The sequence below is a fragment of the Ovis canadensis genome, chromosome 8 (genome assembly GCF_042477335.2).
Source record: "Ovis canadensis isolate MfBH-ARS-UI-01 breed Bighorn chromosome 8, ARS-UI_OviCan_v2, whole genome shotgun sequence".
Classification (NCBI taxonomy): domain Eukaryota; kingdom Metazoa; phylum Chordata; class Mammalia; order Artiodactyla; family Bovidae; genus Ovis; species Ovis canadensis.
Window position 1 is genome coordinate 31,004,798 of NC_091252.1, and position 19,122 is coordinate 31,023,919.

The following is a 19,122-nucleotide window of genomic DNA, read 5'->3' on the forward strand; positions in this document are numbered from 1 at the left end:
TTTACACGAGAAACTAAGGATCAGAGATGTTATGCAATGCGCCTGTGGTTACACACTTGGTAGAGGGTAAAGCTGTGTTTTAAAACCACTTCTCTTTGATTCCAATGCTTGTGTTTCTTTCAAGAATGATGGTGGGGCCTGGGATGGAGAGAAAGATGTGATCCGCAGTCCACAGTCATTACTGAGTGTGGACGAGTGACCAGCTAAGACAGCGATGAAAAGGAGAAAGATGAAAGGCCTGAGCTTTCAAAGAGAAAGGCTTGCATGCGAGCATGCAGCCACGGTGCTTTTACTATGGTGCTGGGGATCCAGAGAGGGTCCTTCAGCCTCTGAGGCTCTGGGACAGAGGACAGTGTGGTGGTCAGGTTCTAAATAGAGTGTTGGAAAGAAATTATTGTGTTGCCTCCAAAGAAACTTGAGTCCAGATCTGAAGGCAGAAATGAGCTTGGATGGTTCTATAAGCTGAACCAAACTCTGCAGATATCTGGAGTCTCCAGGAAATAGAGAAGGACTTAGGTGCTCTTGTTGAAGTTCAGTCACCAAGTCGTATCCTGCTCTCTGCGACCCCATGAACTGCAGCATGCCAGGCTTCCCAGTCCTTCACTACCTCCCAGAGTTTGCTCAAATTTCTGTCTATTGAATCAGTGATGCCATCCAACCATCTCATCCTCTGTCATCCCCTTCTCCTCTTGCCTTTAATCTTTCCCAGCACCAGGGTCTTTTCCAATGAGTTGGCTCTTTGCATCAGGTGGCCAAAGTATTGGAGCTTCAGCTTCAGCATCAGTCCTTCCAATGAATACTCAGAGTTGATTTCCTTTAGGGTCTTTTTAGAAGTGGCCAGTTGTGGCCTAAATGATCACATTTCTGAGGGAGTGGAATAATAGCTTGAAAAATAAAAAAACAAAAGCAAAAATCAAGGAAGCTACTGTGCAGGCTCCATAAGGAGAACAGGCTTGGATTCCTGGGTAAATCGTTCTTATCAGTGAAGATTTTTGAAGACTTTGCTGATGACTTCAGTCATCTTGATTGCCATCCTTTCGGTTCCTACCGTCCCTGGTTTTGTCTTCTATCATGCTGTGTATTATTCATTGTTGTATATTTACCATTATGCAATGCCTAAATAAATGATTTATTCAGCCTAGTCAAGTGCTAAGCGCACTGTAGGTGCCTAATAGGCATATCTTTCACTCTCTGGAGAAAGTGATAAAAGCTCTAAGTGTACCATTTTGTGTTTTTGTCATCTCTTAAGATACATTTCTATGGCTTATACATGGTCATTTTTTCCCCTGAAAACTTAAAGTCCGTTAGGCAGGGTGTGCTCTGAGAGAACTATGTAAGTTAACACAGAATCTCCAGGAAAGGTAACCTAAGCGTGGCCTCAATTCTGTCTGCCATGCAGAGACAGCTAGGAGAAACAGTGCCATAGGGAAGGACCTGGGCCCTACAGACTGCACAGACCCAGGCTCTCAGACACGACCCGAAGTTAAGGAGAGGGTAGAGTCCACTTTCGTTATTTAGCCAAAGGGAAATGATTTGCTATGCTAACACAGAAATTCCTTTTTCCAAGAGCACTGAGAATGATTAATAACTCTATTTTCCGGATTTTGAAAATGGTGTATTTTTATCTGGGGGGGAGGGGCACATCATCCAGCATGCAGGATCTTAGCTCCCCAGCCAGGGGTCCAATCCATGCCCCCTGCAGTCGCAGTGCAGAGTCTCAACCCGTGGACCACCACAGAAGTTTTCATGGTGTATTTATGAATCAAGATGCATCTCCTTTCTAAGGACATGGCCAATGGGGGCTTCCAAGGTCATTGTCAGGAGGCTTCCAAGGTCGTTGATGGGCAGGTTATTTATGAAAACCAGAAGATTTCTACTCCTGAGGACTGGTGAGTTGAAGGAGAGAGAATTTAATAACGAATTTTCCTTGGGTTCACAATCACTGTCCAGTTCCTAAATACCAAGACATATCTGACCTACAAGTGTTACTGCTAAACTTCAGCAAACAGATAAACATTATCAGTCTTCTAAATCTCAACAAAAATTAGCTGAACAGCCAAACAGGTCATCTTTACTCACCTTGGAGAGAAGCAGAGAAGTCTGCATTTATCTGCTTCCCACACGAGGTTCTTAATTATATTCAGTCATTTGACAGAATGAACGAGAAGCTAATACATGAGACAGAACCTGAACGGATCCAAGCAAAAGCTTATGGGAAAATGCATCTATTAAAAATAAGCAGTATGCACGCTTAGACCACCTCGGGGAGATTTGCTTCTTTTTTTAAACTCATTTGTTCACTTGTCAGTGTGCTTGACTCATCTGAACTAGGCTCCGGAGTTTAGTAACTCTGAGGACCAGAACAAAGTGCAGACAGAGTGCATGAGGGGTGAGTGGAGCTGACACCAGAGGGCTGGCTCGGGATTGCTAAGAAGTTTCTGCTTTATTCAAAATTGGGTGAGAAGCTGTGGGTGGGTCTTGAGAAGGGACTGGGGTGATCTGACTTTATTTGTTTGACAATCACTCTCCTGCAGTGCAGAGGAGGGGCTTGAGGGTCAGGAGTGGCTGTGGGGGCGGGGCTGTGGGGGGCGGGGCTGTGGGGGGCGGGGCTGTGGGGGGCGGGGCTGTGGGGGCGGGGCTGTGGGGGCGGGGCTGTGGGGGCGGGGCTGTGGGGGCGGGGCTGTGGGGGCGGGGCTGTGGGGGCGGGGCTGTGGGGGCGGGGCTGTGGGGGCGGGGCTGTGGGGGCGGGGCTGTGGGGGCGGGGCTGTGGGGGCGGGGCTGTGGGGGCGGGGCTGTGGGGGCGGGGCTGTGGGGGCGGGGCTGTGGGGGCGGGGCGGGGGGCCGGGATGGGGTCGGGGTGTTGTTGGGAGACTGGCAGGAGTGCAGCAGAGACAGACACAGTGTTGGCTCCAGCCAAGATGGCAGCGGTGGGAATGGAAAGATGGTTATGAGATCCAAGACAGAGGAAACAAGAGTCAATGTTGAGTATCTACTTTTTTTTTTTCAAATGGAAGGAGCCATAGAATGAAGCATGAGGCACGGATGTATCATTTTTGTTCATTTTACTAAGATTTTATCTCAAACTTGAAAATGTTTGTAATATTTTTATCTTCCAAGTCCAATAAATACCATATTCTGACAACTCAAAATAGCAAATGAGCAAAAATTCATTTGTTCTGGTCTTTTTACAGCATTTCACGTATTGGAAAATAATTACGAAAAAGAATATTAAGTCTGGTGGAAGCACTGATTATTGTTCTGGAACTAATTCTACCTAACATGATTTAATAGGCTTTACAGAATTCTACAAACAACCAATTTAAATTAGACACACCAAGATTTAAATCCATAAACGCAGTTAGTTTAAAACATCGGTATTCAGTTCAGTACAGCCACTCAGTTGTGTCCAACTCTGCGACCCCATGGACTGCAGCATGCCAGTCCTCCCAGTCCATCACAAGCTCCTAGAGTTTACTCAAACTCATGTCCATTGAGACAATGATGCCATCCAACCATCTCATCCCCTGTAATTTCCTTCTCCTCCTGCCTTCGATCTTTCCCAGCATCAGGATATTTTCAAATGAGTCAGTTTTTTGCATCAGGTGGCCAAAGTATTGGAGTTTCAGCTTCAGCATCAGTCCTTCCAATGAATATTCAGGACTGATTTCCCCTAGGATGGACTGGTTGGATCTCCTTGCAGTCCAAGGGACTCTCAAGAGTCTCCTCCAACACCTCATTGTTATTAGTCCCCTTTCAATCCCATATCTACTCTTAAAATAAGTAAACATTGACAAATACCATGAGTAACTATGACTCTCAGTCCATAAATTTATATAGGTGTGTAAGAAATACTCATTTATCCTTTAAATGTACTTAAAATCAACTCTGATCCCTCACTCCATGCAAACTGAGGGCAGTAGTTCTCAACAGGTTCCTTGACTTCCCATTTCTCTTCTCCTGTGGAAGTCTCTCCTGCCCCCACTTCATCACTTAAAAAGCATTCTCTTCTCTTCCTCTCTGTCCCTCAAAGTAATCAATTCAATATGGTCAGACTGGGACTTCCCTTGTGGTGCAATGGATAAAAATCTGCCTGCCAATGCAGGGGACACTGGGATCAATCCCTGGTCAGGGAAGATCCTATATGCTGTGGAGTAACTAAGCCCATGCTCCAAAATTACTGAGCCCACACTCTAGAGACTGTGAGCTGAAAATGCTGAAGCCCCTGTGTTGAGAACCCATGCTCTGCAACAAAAGAAACCACTGCAATGAGAAGCCCATGTACTGCAACAGAGCCCAGCCCTTGCTCACTGCAACTAGAGAAAGCCCAGCAATAAAGACCCAGCAGAACAAAAAATAAATTAATAAGATTATTATAAAAAAATAAGGTCAGACTTTTTGCAAAACAAAAGCCAGAGTGTAAAGTTATTAAAAGTGACTTCAGTTTTCACCCCTAACAATGATTTCTCTTAAGGGCTGGACCTAAAGACTTAACAGAATATCATAAAAGTGTTAGGACATTACATTATAAAAATTTGTGACTTCTGTCTTGATTAAGTTACAGAAGAGTGTGACTTCACCCTTGCCGGTACTCCCTGGCCCTCCTGTCTATCTGCTCTGATAGACACTAGCTGCCGTGTTCTGAGCTCCTGCAGAGAGAAGTCTGTGTGGGAAGAAACTGAGATCAGTCTCCAGTTAACAGCCTGTGAAGAACTAAGGCCCTCAGCCCAACAACCATGAAGGAAGTGAATCCTGCCAACAACCACCTGGGAGATCGGAGCAGCAACTCTGCCCTCCCCACACCCCTGACAAACCTGTGAGAGACTCTGGAGCAAAGCACCCAGATAAGCTGCACCCAGCTCTCGACCTCCAGAAACCAGGAGATAGGGATGCTGATGTTTCATGCCACTAAGATTTGGTGGATTGACTTGTTATATATCGATGACTAACACAAATTTCTAAGCATTTGTGGTACCCTTGTCAAAGCACGAAGTTCAGAGAGTCAGTGAGGGGGTCTTACACTGTTTGCACACTGTACCTACCAAATGTCCTATTCACTATAAGTATTTAAAATATTGATTGATGAATGATTGAATAAATATAAACAAAACAAAGGGACAGACACATCATACCCAAAGATCTTAAATAGGGTTTTTTGGTGTTTTTGTATTTTTTTAAATAAATTGATTTAAAACATTTTTTTAAATTCATTTGGCTGTGCTGGATCTTAGTTGGGCACTTAGGATCTTTGTTGCCTCGTGTGGGATCTTCAGTGTGGTGTGCAGGATCTAGATCCCTGACTGGGGATAAAACCTGGGCCCTCAGGAGTGAAAGCACAGAGCCCTAACCACTGGACCACCAGGGAATTTCCTTTAGTAAGGTCTTTGAGACAAATGATGATGATATGTTGAAATGTATACCAGCAATTAAGCAAAATGCCATATTAAAAATGAAGTAATTAAATGATCATTTATCATCATTATCAATAAATAATAATAAGATGGTAATGTTAGTTCTCTTAACATCTTCCTAGCTGCACTTGGAAGAAACCCACCAGGGCTGATAAAGAGAAGTTTCTCTAAGTGACAGACAAACAATGGGAAGGGAATCCATGTTTTAGGCCAAGGCAGACTTACCCTGTAGAAATGTGACTCTGGAATCAACCACATTCCTCATATGTGTTTGACCCTAGAGCAAAGTCTGTGCTACCAATGACAGTTAATGGCCCAGGGAGTAGTTGTCAGACAAAGCAAAAATACACAATGCCTCATTAAATTTTAAACTTCAGATAAACACAAACAGCTTTTAACGTAAGTTTGTTTTTCCAGTAGTCATGCACGGATATCACCTGGACCATAAAGAAGGCTGAGCGCCAAAGAACTGATGCTTTTGAACTGTGGTGCTGGAGAAGACTTTTTTTTTTTTTGGAGAAGACTCTTGAGGGTCCCTTGTACAGCAGGGAGGTCCAACCAGTCAATCCTAAAGGAAATCAACCCTGAATATTCATTGGAAGCACAGATGCTGAAGCTGAAACTTTGACTGCCTGATGTGAAGAACTGACTCATTGGAAAAGACCCTGATGCTGAGAAAGATCGAAGGCAGGAGGAGAAGGGGGCAACAGAGGAAGAGATGGTTGGATGGCATCACTGACTCAATGGACTTGAGTTTGAGTAAGCTCTGGGAGACAGTGAACAACAGGGAGGTCTGGTGTGCTGCAGTCGATGCGGTCACAAAGAGTCAGACACAGCTGAGCGACGGAACAACAACAAATGTTCCTGCAAATCAGCATTATCTACTTGGTGGAGAAGAGAGGAGTTTCCCAGGAGAGGGTAGACCAGTCAGTGAGGAGACCTGGGGGAGGGTTGCTGAGTGAGAGGGCTGGAGAGGAAGGCAGAGGATGAGGAGGCGTCCGTAGGGGACACTCTGAATAACTAAGTGGGGAGGCACCAGTGTTCCTTTATGAAGCATGAGACAGTCATTTATATTCAGCTATAAATGTTTAACCTCTGATTTTGCTGTGCTTTGAGTTATTTACTTCAGTTCAGTTTAGTTCAGTTCAGTTGCTCAGTTGTGTCCGACTCTTCGTGACCCCCTGAACCACAGCACGCCAGGCCTCCCTGTCCATCACCAACTCCCAGAGTCTACACAAACTCATCTCTACTGAGTTGGTGATGCCATCCAACCAGCTCATCCTCTGTCATCCCCGTCTCCTCCTGACCTCAATCCTTCCCAGTATCAGGGTCTTTTCCAATGAGTCAGCTCTTTGCATCTGGTGGCCAAAGTATTGGAGTTTCAGCTTCAGCATCAGTCCCTCCAATGAACACCCAGGACTGATCTCCTTTAGGATGGACTGGTTGGATCTCCTTGCAGTCCAAGGGACTCTCAAGAGTCTTCTCCAACACCACAGTTCAAAAGCATCAATTCTTCGGTGCTCAGCTTTCTTCACAGTCCAACTCTCACATCCATACGTGACCACTGGAAAAACCATAGCCTTGACTAGATGGACCTTTGTTGGCTAAGTAATGTCTCTGCTTTTTAGTATGCTGTCTAGGTTGGTCATAACTTTCCTTCCAAGGAGTAAGCGTCTTTTAATTTCATGGCTGCAGTCACCATCTGCAGTGATTCTGGTGCCCCAAAAATATTTTCTTCAGCCCACATCTAAGTGACACCATTCACACTGGAGACCTAAAAAGTATGTTGCTTACTACAAGTTTCCAACAGAGGGCAGTAAAATGTCCTTGAGGAAGGAGCAGGTTATCAGCCAGGCACCTAATATAATACTGCACACCAACTATATTTCAATTTAAAAAAATGTCATAGACCCCACTTTAAACCATTTAAATCAGAGTTCCTGGGACTAGAGTGCTGACATCAGTGTTTTAAAATCCTCCCCAAGGGAAGTGAGAAAAAAAAGTATTACTCTAAAACTTCTTATGAGTAGGAGCAATGCCTTATACATTTTATAGCTCATATATTTTATGTCATATGTACAGTTCAATATTTAATTGAACTAATGAATCAAATAGCTAAAAAGGATAATTAATGAATGGGAAAAATTATAAAACCATATTTTGATTATACAACTTGGAAAGATTTAAATGAAAAATAAAAAAAGAATAGTTTCCTTAATTAATGCTTTTTCTCTCTGAATCTGTAAAGGGCATAGGACCCCTATACTTTGCTCAGTTATCAGTGCACACTGTTTTTCTCAAGAACCGCATATTCAACAAAGTGTCAGGAAATGGAGCAACATCCATCTATATCCCATGAAGAGCATGTGCGTTAGAGGCAAGACAATCATGGACAGGAAGACTCCATGAGAGGGCATCACCAGCACGGCTGCACCCTGACTGTGACCTGAGCGGTGGGAGAAATTGCAGTAAACATGTCTGGAGTGCCCAGAATGGGAGCACAGTCCTGGGGCTGCAGAGAGACAAAACACCAGCCGAAACAGTAGAGGAAGTGTGGCCACTCCCCTGTGCTCTGTACACTTCCCGACTGCCTAGCTTGAATAAACCTGTAATGTGGATCTGGGCTGAGCTAAAAGGATTTCAAGAATTTTTATGGGGCTTCCCTGGTGGCTCAGTGGTGAAGAATCCACCTGCCAATGCAGGAGACACAGATTTGATCCCTGGTCTGGGAAGATCCCACATGACGAGCCGTAACCAAGCTCATGCACCACAACTTTTGAGCTCAAGCTCTAGAGCCCGGGAGCTGCAACAAAAGAAGCCACCGCAATGAAAAGCCCACTGTAGCTAGAGTAGCCCCCACTCACTGCAACTAGAAAAGAGCCCGGGCAGCAACAAAGACCCAGCACAGCCCATAAATAAATAAATAGATTTTTAAAGTAAAGAGAATATTTTAAAGAAAGTATGTTTATGAAGTAGTGCATTTCCAAGTCTGTGACATTTATTTTCATGAGATGATCTGAGTGAGGAAAGGGCAGGTGGAGAGCATCTGCTCGAGAAGCTTGCCCTAGGGGGCCTCGAGAGCGAGAAAGAGCATGTGTCTGTCAACAGGAGGACAGGAGTCAGAGCCCAGGGGAGAGAAGACGTGCAAGGGCGAGAGCCATCAAGACCTGGGTTATGTTTCCTGATGGAGCCTGGGTAACACACTCACCCCACCTGCAAAACTCTGTGATTTAAATACGTGCAAAGATGAGATCCACCTTTTTAGGACAACCTAAATATGACCAGCTAAGCTCTTTAAAGATGAAAATAAGTAAATGAAGAAATTGGAGTTGGTGAAAAATTAGGCTAAAAATTATAATACGAAGGCAGGATTGATTCTCAGACTCAGTAGAAGTGAGGAACATTCTAAGCATCGTAGTAATCAATGTAGAGAGAGAAACAGGATCTGCAGCCTGAACATGTATGACAGGAGAAACATCAACCAAGTAGCTCAGTCTGACCACAAATTCTTCACTCCAGAAGCCCCATACCTGAATAGTCTCAGGAGACACCAAAGGAAGTTTTTCAGTCCTGTGAAGTAGGGGTGTATATGTCCAATAAATTTCTATGTTCTGATAGAAGACTTCAGTTCAGTCGCTCAGTCACATTTAACTCTTTTGTGACCCCATGGACTGCAGCATGCCAGGCTTCCCTGTCCTTCACTATCTCTCAGTTTGCTCAAACTCATGTCCATCAAGTCAGTGACGTCATCCAACCATCTCATTCTCTGTCATCCCCTTGTCTTCCTGCCTTCAATCTTTCCCAGCATCAGGGTCTTTTCCAATGAGTCAGTTCTTTGCATCAGGTGGCCAAAGTATTAGAACTTCAGCATCCATCCTTTCAGTGAATATTCAGGACTGATTTCCTTTAGGATTGACTGGTTTGATCTCCTTGCTGTCCAAGGGACCCTCAAAAGTCTTCTCCAACATCACAGTCCAAAAGCATCAACTTATTGATGCTTTTGATGAAGACTTAGGTTTTTCCTATTTCATGTAACATATGCAAGAGAAATATGTTTTTTTCTCCAAGTAAACTGCCCTTAAATTATGTGGTGGTGGTTTAGTCACTAAGTCGTGCCCAACCCTTGTGACCCGATGGAATGTAGTTTGCCAGGCTCCTCTGTCCATGGGATTCTCCAGGCAAGAATACTGGAATGGGTTACCATTTCCTCCTCCAGGGGATCTTGACGACCCAGAAATCAAAACCAGGTCTCCTGCACTGCAGGCAGATTCTTTACCAACTGAGCTACTAGGGAAGATTAAATCATGTATCTGTCCATGAAAATAAAACAAGAAAAATGAACCACGATGGATATGACTCCACCCCTAATGAAATAAAGAGGCATGAAGGTGACCCCAGAATTTTATTGCAGTTGACTGATTTGTCAAATGCCATTTTGACACAATATCACTGGGGAAAATAAAGAAAATGTTAATATTCACTACACAAAGACTAGCATATTCAAACCTTGTTAGTTTTGGTCTGATAAAGATCACTAGGAAATGACTCTGCTGCATGAAGAGCCAGATATGCTTAATAACCACTTTGTTGAAATCTGCTGACGCTGCAACTCTTTTTTGAGGAACGGGATTTATAAAAACAAGCCATGGATAGCAACAACATTACTGCACCGAAAGTTGGCCCTTATTTCTTCTATTTTTAAAGCAGGTTGAAGTGATGTCAGCAAGATGGTGCGACAGGAGTTTCCAGAACTGGTCACCTCACAGAAACATCAGTTTGAACAACTCACAAAAGTACCTGCGCAAGAGCTAAGGATTCAGGTGAGAGATTACAGAACCTGGATGGAACAAATACGAAAAGATGCACTGAAGAAGGGAGGAAAGACAATTTCACATTTCACCCTTCACCCTACCCCAAACCCAGGCAGCACGGCAGAGTCATCCTCCCATGGGGGAAGGAGAGCGAACATCGTGGTGGAGCCCAGTACCTGCTCTGGTGAACCAACAATTTGGCACCTTCAAGAGACTCATTTTAATGTTAATGACACACTGAAGCCTGAAAGTGAAGGGATGGAAAAAGATATTCCAAGTAAATGATAAACAAAAGAGAGAGAAAAGACTATACTTATGTCAGATGAAATAGCCTGTTAAGTCAGAAAAGACAAACAACATCACTGTGCAATGACAAAGGGGTCAATTCATCAAGAGGATATGATAATTGTAAATATATATGCACCCAACATAGGAGAACATAAATATATAAAGCAAATATTAACAGGACTGAAGGAAGAAATAGACAGCAATACAATAATTGTATAATTATATTATTAATTTGATTACATCTGCAAAACCATTTTTCCAAATGTTAAGATAACATTTATATATTCCAGGGTTTAGGACTTGCTATCTTTGGGTGGCCATTATTCAGCCTAGAACACCATCATAATCTGTTGCAAAATAGTACTTTTTAAATGTCCATTTCCTCGGCATGTTATAGGAATACCAAAGACAAAAGTGCCCAGTAAAAGAAGAATGACACATTCAGCTTAAGGGGAAATTGAGTTCAAGGAAACGATGAACCATACGTAGTGTTTTAAATTCTCCTTGAAAACAGAATGGCCAGATCATGTCGAGTCATACAGTGTTGTTGGTCTCTATTTATATCACAGATTTGGTTCCAGCAGACACATTCAAAGAGGGATTAAAGTTGCCCAGGGACAGTCATTCATGTTATTTACTATTCCCCAAATACCCACTATGAGCAGGTTACTGCTATGGGGTGGGAGATGGTATAACAAAAAAGGACAAAAGAAAACAACAATGAAAATATCAAGCTCTTTCCTGTTGGCTCTGACGGTGAAGAATCCGCCTGCAATGCTGGAGACCTGGGTTCCATCCCTGGGTCAGGAAGATCCCCTGGAGAAGGACATGGCAACCCACTCCAGTATTCTTGCCTGGAGAATCCCTATGGACAGAGGAGCCTGGCAGGCTACAGTCCACGGGGTCGCAAAGAGGGGGAGACAACTGAGCAACAAGCACAGCACAGATTTCTTTTTAAACCATTGTTAAAAAAAAAAAAAATTAATGCAAACCTCAGTTGAATAGAGTTGGGAGACCAGAAGGGGGAGCTCTCATGCCCTGTAACAACAGCGGATCAATGGAAAAGAAAGACTCCTTTCCTGACAAGGACTCAACCAGTAAAGAGCCATGGGCTCTCTGTTACCACAGCCCTACCAACTTCCTTTTGCCTCTCTGCATAAGCATTCTCCTTCCCTCGCTGTAGGGGGACTAGAACAAGGCTCACTGGCATTGCAGACTCAGAACTGCAACTCTCTGCTGATCCCACATGTCTACCTTTGCTGGAGAAATATTCGTCAGTCTATTTATTTCAGGTCAACACTGTCAATCAAAGAAAAAAAAAAGTCATGCAAAACATTTTAAAATGAAAAATATTATACATATATAAACTCTATATAAGTAAAATTAAGTATATCCAATGAGTGCACACGTGTGAAGTCACTTCAGCAGTGTCTAACTCTTTGCGACCCTTTGAACAATTGCCCGCCAGGCTCCTCTGTCCGTGGGATTCTCCGGGTAAGAATACTGGAAGGAGCTGCTATGCCCTCCTCCAGGACACCTTCCCAACCCAGGGATCAAATCTGCGTCTCTTATGTCTACCCGAATTGGCAGGTGGATTCTTTACCACTAGTGCCACCTGGGAAGCCCATGCACATAAAATATAAAACCTCGGCTCTTCTAATATAAAAGTTTATTCTATATAGGTGTTCATTTATAAAAATAATACACATTATTGAAAACCTAGGAAGCATGAATTTGGAAGTCTTCGGCAAACTGTCTCCACGTCAATGCAGAGACTTACCAAGTAAGATATACCAATATATGTAAAGAGGCTTCAGTTCAGTTCAGTTCAGTCGCTCAGTCCTGTCCGACTCTGCGACCCCATGAATCACAGCATGCCAGGCCTCCCTGTCCATCACCAACTCCCGGACCAACTCCCAGAGTTCACTCAGACTCGCGTCCATCGAGTCCGTGATGCCATCCAGCCATCTCATTCTCGGTCGTCCCCTTCTCCTCCTGCCCCCAATCCCTCCCAGCATCAGAGTCTTTTCCAATGAGTCAACTATTCGCATGAGGTGGCCAAAGTACTGGAGCTTCAGCTTTAGCATCATTCCTTCCAAAGAAATCCCAGGGTTGATCTCCTTCAGAATGGACTGGTTGGATCTCCTTGCAGTCCGAGGGACCCTCAAGAGTCTTCTCCAACACCACAGTTCAAAAGCATCAATTCTTCAGCGCTCAGCCTTCTTCACAGTCCAACTCTCACATCCATAGATGACCACAGGAAAAACCATAGCCTTGACTAGACGGACCTTAGTCGGCAAAGTAATGTCTCTGCTTTTGAATATACTATTTAGGTTGGTCATAACTTTTCTTCCAAGGAGTAAGCGTCTTTTAATTTCATGGCTGCAGTCACCATCTGCAGTGATTTTGGAGCCCCCCAAAATAAAGTCTGACACTGTTTCTACTGTTTCCCCATCTATTTCCCATGAAGTAGCTTAACCAACTACTTATTTTTTTCCATATAGTTTAACAAAGTAAAGTCCAAGCTTATGCTGTATCCAAGAGACATCCCTCAAAAAAGTGTAAAACTACAGAAATAGGCAGAATAGACTCAGCAACTGCAAACAAAAGGAAAGCAGGGTTGTGAACATAATATCCAACAAGGCAGATTCAGGCCCCAAAGCATTAATCAAAGAAAAAGGACACTGTGTAACATGAAATTCATAATTCATAATGAAAATATAGCAGTTTTGAGTATCTCTATACCAAATAATATCACAGCCACCTTCATAAAGCAGAAACTTCAGAAGATGCACAAATTGACAAGATAAATTAGTAATACATCATTATTAGTCCAAGACAGATAAAGCAAAAATAAATACATGTAAGTATGTAAAAGTCCTAAATATTAACATACTTAATAAAGTAGGTACTTATATGTATGAATTTATATAAAATTTGTACTATATTAAACAATCTATCTTCTTTTCAAGAAACATGAAACATTTGAGAAAACTATTTATTATATCAAAAAGAACATTTCAAAAAGTTGTATAAAATGGAAAGCAAAAATGAGCTTCTTTGATCACAGTATCAGTTCAGTTCAGTTCAGTTCAGTCGCTCAGTCGTGTCTGACTCTTTGTGACCCCATGAATCGCAGCACGCCAGGCCACCCTGTCCATCACCATAACAAAATTATCAGACAATAAACAAGTTTTTAAGAGCATAAATGTCACTTTACAGGAGAACTTTAAAAATCACTTATTAAACAACTTACATAACAGCAGAAAAACAAGCCAAAATTGCCAGATTTCTTTAAAAACTATAATAAAAACATCACATTATCAGGATATGTAGGATACAACTAAATCAGTGATGGATAGACAATTTAAAGCTTTAATATAAAGTATATATATACATGTATATATGTATATATTAAGAAAAATAAAGGATAAATATACTGCATTAAATACCCACTTCAAAAGCTATAAAAATAACAACAGAGAAAGCTGAAAGAAGAAATGCAATAAGAAAGATAAGGTACAAATAACAGTTTAGAAGCAAAATGAAACATTAGAACTAACAAATTTAAAAGATGGTTTTTAAAAATTAATCAACAAAATAATTCAGGGGACTAGATAATTAATCAAAACAGAAACATAAATACACAACATAGAAATGAAAAGGAAAAAAATAACTTGGAAACAAATGCTGTATTTAAAAAAGAAAACACTGAAACATGATTTAGTTCATGTCTTTCCAAACAAATTTGAAAACTTGAATGACTATACTAGGAAAATATATTTTACCACATTTAGCATCTATTCAGATAGAAAATATAAACTGAGATTAAAAACTTATCAAAGAACTAACCCCAGAACAAGTAACAGGTCTGGGTGATTTCAGACGGAAATTCTATCAAATCTTCAAAGATCAAATAATACCACCCTATTAAACTGTTCTAAAAGAAGAAAAACATCCAGTGTATCCTTGTAAAATATAACATTGATTCAAAACCCTGAATTATACTGCAAAGGACAGAAATCTTCAGACCTATTTATAAACATCAATGCAAAATTTGAATTAAAATATCAGCAAATAGAATCTAATAGTTCATTTGAAAAAAAAGGAATAATGTATCTCAATGTGGTTTATTCCAGGAATACAATGATGATATTAGGAAACCATTAATATAACTCACCATATTAAAAGATCCTAGAACTAAAATCATATGATCTTCCCTATACATTCTAAAAAGCCTTGAACAAAATTTAGCATCGATTCTTGATTTAATATTTAATCAATTGTTTAACTAGGAAATGAAAAATATTTATCATAATTTATATATATATAAACATATACATATGCTTAGCTTTCAAATCAGCACATGATAAGAGGGGAAACAGTAGAGGCATTCTCATTGAAGTCAGGCTTAAAGCACAGCAAAAAAAAAAAGCAAAAAGGCTGTCTGAGGCGCCTTACAAATAGCTGTGAAAAGAAGAAAAGCGAAAAGCAAAGGAGGAAAGGAGAGTATACCCATTTGAATGCAGAGTTCTGAAGAATAGCATGGAGAGATAAGAAAGCCTTCCTCGGAGATCAGTGCAAAGAAATAGAGGAAAACAACAGAATGGGAAAGACGAGAGATCTCTTCAAGAAAATTAGAGATACCAAGGGAACGTTTCATGGAAAGATGGGCTCAATAAAGGACAGGAATGATAGGGACCTGACAGAAGCAGAAGATATTAAGAAGAGGTGGCAAGAATACACAGGAGAACTGTACAAAAAAGATCTTCATGACCCAGATAATCATGACCCAGATCACTCACCTAGAGCCAGACATCCTGGAATGTGAAGTCAAGTGGGCCTTAGAAAGCATCACTACGAACAAAGCTAGTGGAGGTGACAGAATTCCAGTTAAGCTATTTCAAATCCTAAAAGATGATGCTGTGAAAGTGCTGCACTCAATATGTCAGCAAAATTGGAAAACTCACCAATGGCCATAGGACTGGAAAAGGTCAGTTTTCATTCCAATTCCAAAGAAAGGCAATGCCAAAGCAAGGAGATCCAACCAGTCCATCCTAAAGGAGATGAGTCCTGGATGTTCATTGGAAGGGCTGATGTTGAAGCTGAAACTCCAATCCTTTGGCCACCTGATGTGAAGAGCTGACTCATTTAAAAAGACCCTGATGCTGGGAAAGATTGAGGGCAGGAGAAGGAGACAACAGAGGATAAGATGGTTGGATGGCATCACCGACTCAATGGACATGAGTTTGGGTAGACTCCGGGAGTTGGTGATGGACAGGGAGGCCTGGCGTGCTGCAGTTCATGGGGTTGCAGAGTCGGATGCAACTGAGCGACTGAATTGAACTGAACTGAACCCATTATCTCTACCACTTATTACACTGGAGGCACTAGCAAACATAATTAGAAAAAAACAGTTAAAAGAATTGGAAAGGTAGAGGTAAAATTATCTCTATTTGGTGATGATATGATAGAATATCTAAAAAACCTAAGAAAAACTAAAGTAAAACTACTATAAACAATATGAGAATTCAGTGAGGTAGAATATAAAATCAACATACAAAAATCTATACAAAAGAAAGTGAAAGTTGCTCAGTAGTGTTCGACTCTTTGTGACCCCGTAGACTATACAGTCCATGGAATTCTCTAGGCCAGAATACTGGAGTGGATAGCCTTTCCCTTCTCCACGGATCTTCCCAACCCAGGGATCGAACCCAGGTCTCCTGCATTGCAGGCGGATTCTTTACCAGCTGAGCCACAAATACTTGCATGTGAAGTTAGGAATCTGCAATACTTACATGAATAAAATTTTAAAATAACCCTGAAGGATTAAAAAAACTCAGTTAAACAAATGAATGATGTCCACTGGACCTGGTCAATTCAACAGCATAAAAATATCAATTCTCTCCACATTAATATGTAAATTTAACCTGAAACAAAGAAAAATAACAAACAAAAGTTTGGATTAAAATAAGGTCTACGCAAGGGAACTGACTGATGTCTTTTAAATCTCCATTTATAGCCTCTCTTAAGCCTCTCTCCTTCTCTCCTCCTTTCATTGAGACCTTCTCCCCTCTGTGAAGAAGGCTGAGCGCCAAAGAATTGATGCTTTTGAACTGTGGTGTTGGAGAAGACTCTTGAGGTCCCTTGGACTGCAAGGAGATCCAACCAGTCCATTCTGAAGGAGATCAGCCCTAGGATTGCTTTGGAAGGAATGAAGCTAAAGCTGAAACTCCAGTACTTTGGCCACCTCATGCAAAGAGTTGACCCACTGGAAAAGACCTTGATGCTGGGAGGGATTGGGGGCAGGAGGAGAAGGGGACAACAGAGGATGAGATGGCTGGATGGCATCATGGACTCGATGGACGTGAGTCTGAATGAACTCTGGGAGTTGGTGATGGACAGGGAGGCCTGGCGTGCTGCAATTCATGGGGTCGCAGAGTCGGACACGACTGAGCGACTGACCTGACCTGACCTGACCCCTCCACCCACAGGTGGTCTCTCCAGTAAGACAGACAGACAGACCTCATTATGTGATAGTTCAGCACTCTGAGAAAAAGGAGGAAGAAGCAAGATCTTTAAGATGCAGCCCTGCAAGCTGAGTGTCACTTCTGACACATACACTAACCACAGTCAGTCACAAGGTCAGCCCAGATTCAAGGAACAGGGAAACAGACTATCTCATTACGAAAAACTGGCAAAGTAACATAGCTTAACAGTACATGGGGGGAAAAAAAAGCACATGGAATAGAAACTACTCTTGTAGCCATCTTTGCAAACACAAGCTACCATAAAATGCAAACTAAAAGCACACACACAAAAATTCCTGTCCATCAAATCGCAAAAATCTAAGAGTTGACAGCAGCAGACTCTAAGAAACAGGCAATCTCATACATTGCAAGTGGAAGTAGAACATGGTGTAGGTTCTATGAAGAGGAATTTGCCAATAACTGGTGGCTCAGAGGGTAGTGTCTGCCTGCAATGTGGGAGATCTGGGTTCAATCCCTGGGTCAGGAAGATCCCCTGGAGAAGGAAACGGCAACCCACTCCAGTGTTCTTGCCTGGAAACTCCCATGGACAGAGAAGCCTGGTAGGCTACAGTCTGTGGGGTCGCAAGGAGTCGGACACGACTAAGCAACTTCACTTTCACTTTCACCGTCTGACACAAAAATCAATCACAATCTTACTTCTACCTGCATGAATAAAATATGTACACACGCTGGTTGTGTTAACTTCACTTTTCTTCTTTTCCTGGGCCGTAAGTAGTAAGTCATGATTTTCTTTTAAAACAATTAAAAGCACCATCAAATTGACATGCTGAGTATCATGGCTGGTCTTGCATTCCATCTGGTAAGCTGAGGACTTCAGAGTGTAACTGAGAAGCACTGATTTTGCAAACTTATTATTCTTTGTATTTATATACAGATGAACTTCACTATTTTCATGCATACATACATCTCATGAACACCCAAACACAAGCAGGTCTGTATCTCTATAATTATCCCTCAGAAAAGTTCTGCGTCCAGGCCAAGCAAAATCTCTTCACAAGGAGCACTCTCAATTATTTATTTGAATTGCAGGTAGTATTTGGGCAAATCATATTAGACTGAAGCCACTTCTATCACTGTTATTTTCAGAGGGCTAAAAAAGGTAAATTATTTAAAAACAAAGAGGTAAAGAAATATAAAACCTACTATTATTCTTAGAGACAGGATCTCAAAAATAAGCGTACAACGTATATACAAGCATTTTAAAGATAGTTTTTTGTATGGCTGAGTCCCTTTGCTGTTCACCTTAAATTATCACATGGTTAACTGGCTAGACCCCCAATACAAAATAAAAAGCTTAAAAATACATATAATGTTTAATTTTTGGAGATAAATTACCTACAGGATGCATGAAATTGCTAACTTGTTTATACAATGAGTCATTTGAAGCATTAGATTTCTTACAATATCATAGCTGTGTATAACACTACTATCTTTCAAAAAACATGACTTTCAAATAAATTTAGACAAAAGCTGACAAGCTTTGGAAAACTGGTAGGTATCTCAAAATGTCAAAGATAAATGTAAAAATAATGAATAGAACTCATGAGTGGGAAAGTTAATATATCATCATATAATTAAAATATGCATATAAATATTTAATCTCTAAACTATGATCTATGGACTCAAGTCTAAACAAATTGTTTCCCCCACAATTATGTACAGCATATTTTAGGCAACCCTCCTCAAAGATTCTGAGCCTCAGCACTACTGGCCTCTTCTCGTAAGATCCCAGTGCTCCTCTCCTCCCCCAGCTGTGACAAACAAAACTGCCTCCAGACACTGTCAAATGTCCAGCAGTGGGCATAACCACTCCCGCTGGAGTAAACTACATCGCATAGATGCTGTCAAGTATCTCTAGTTGAGTCAAAGTCCACATTTTGTTGTCCCACTTTCTAATTATCTGAAACCTAATTAAAATATAGGTTCCTCTCTGGGGAAAACAGTTACTATTAACATTACCCGTTACTTCTCTAGTGAATTCTGTACACGTTATCTTTAGGCAGTTGTTACATACGGCTGTTACTAGGGAATGACATGGCAAAATATACTTATCAAAATAGAGGA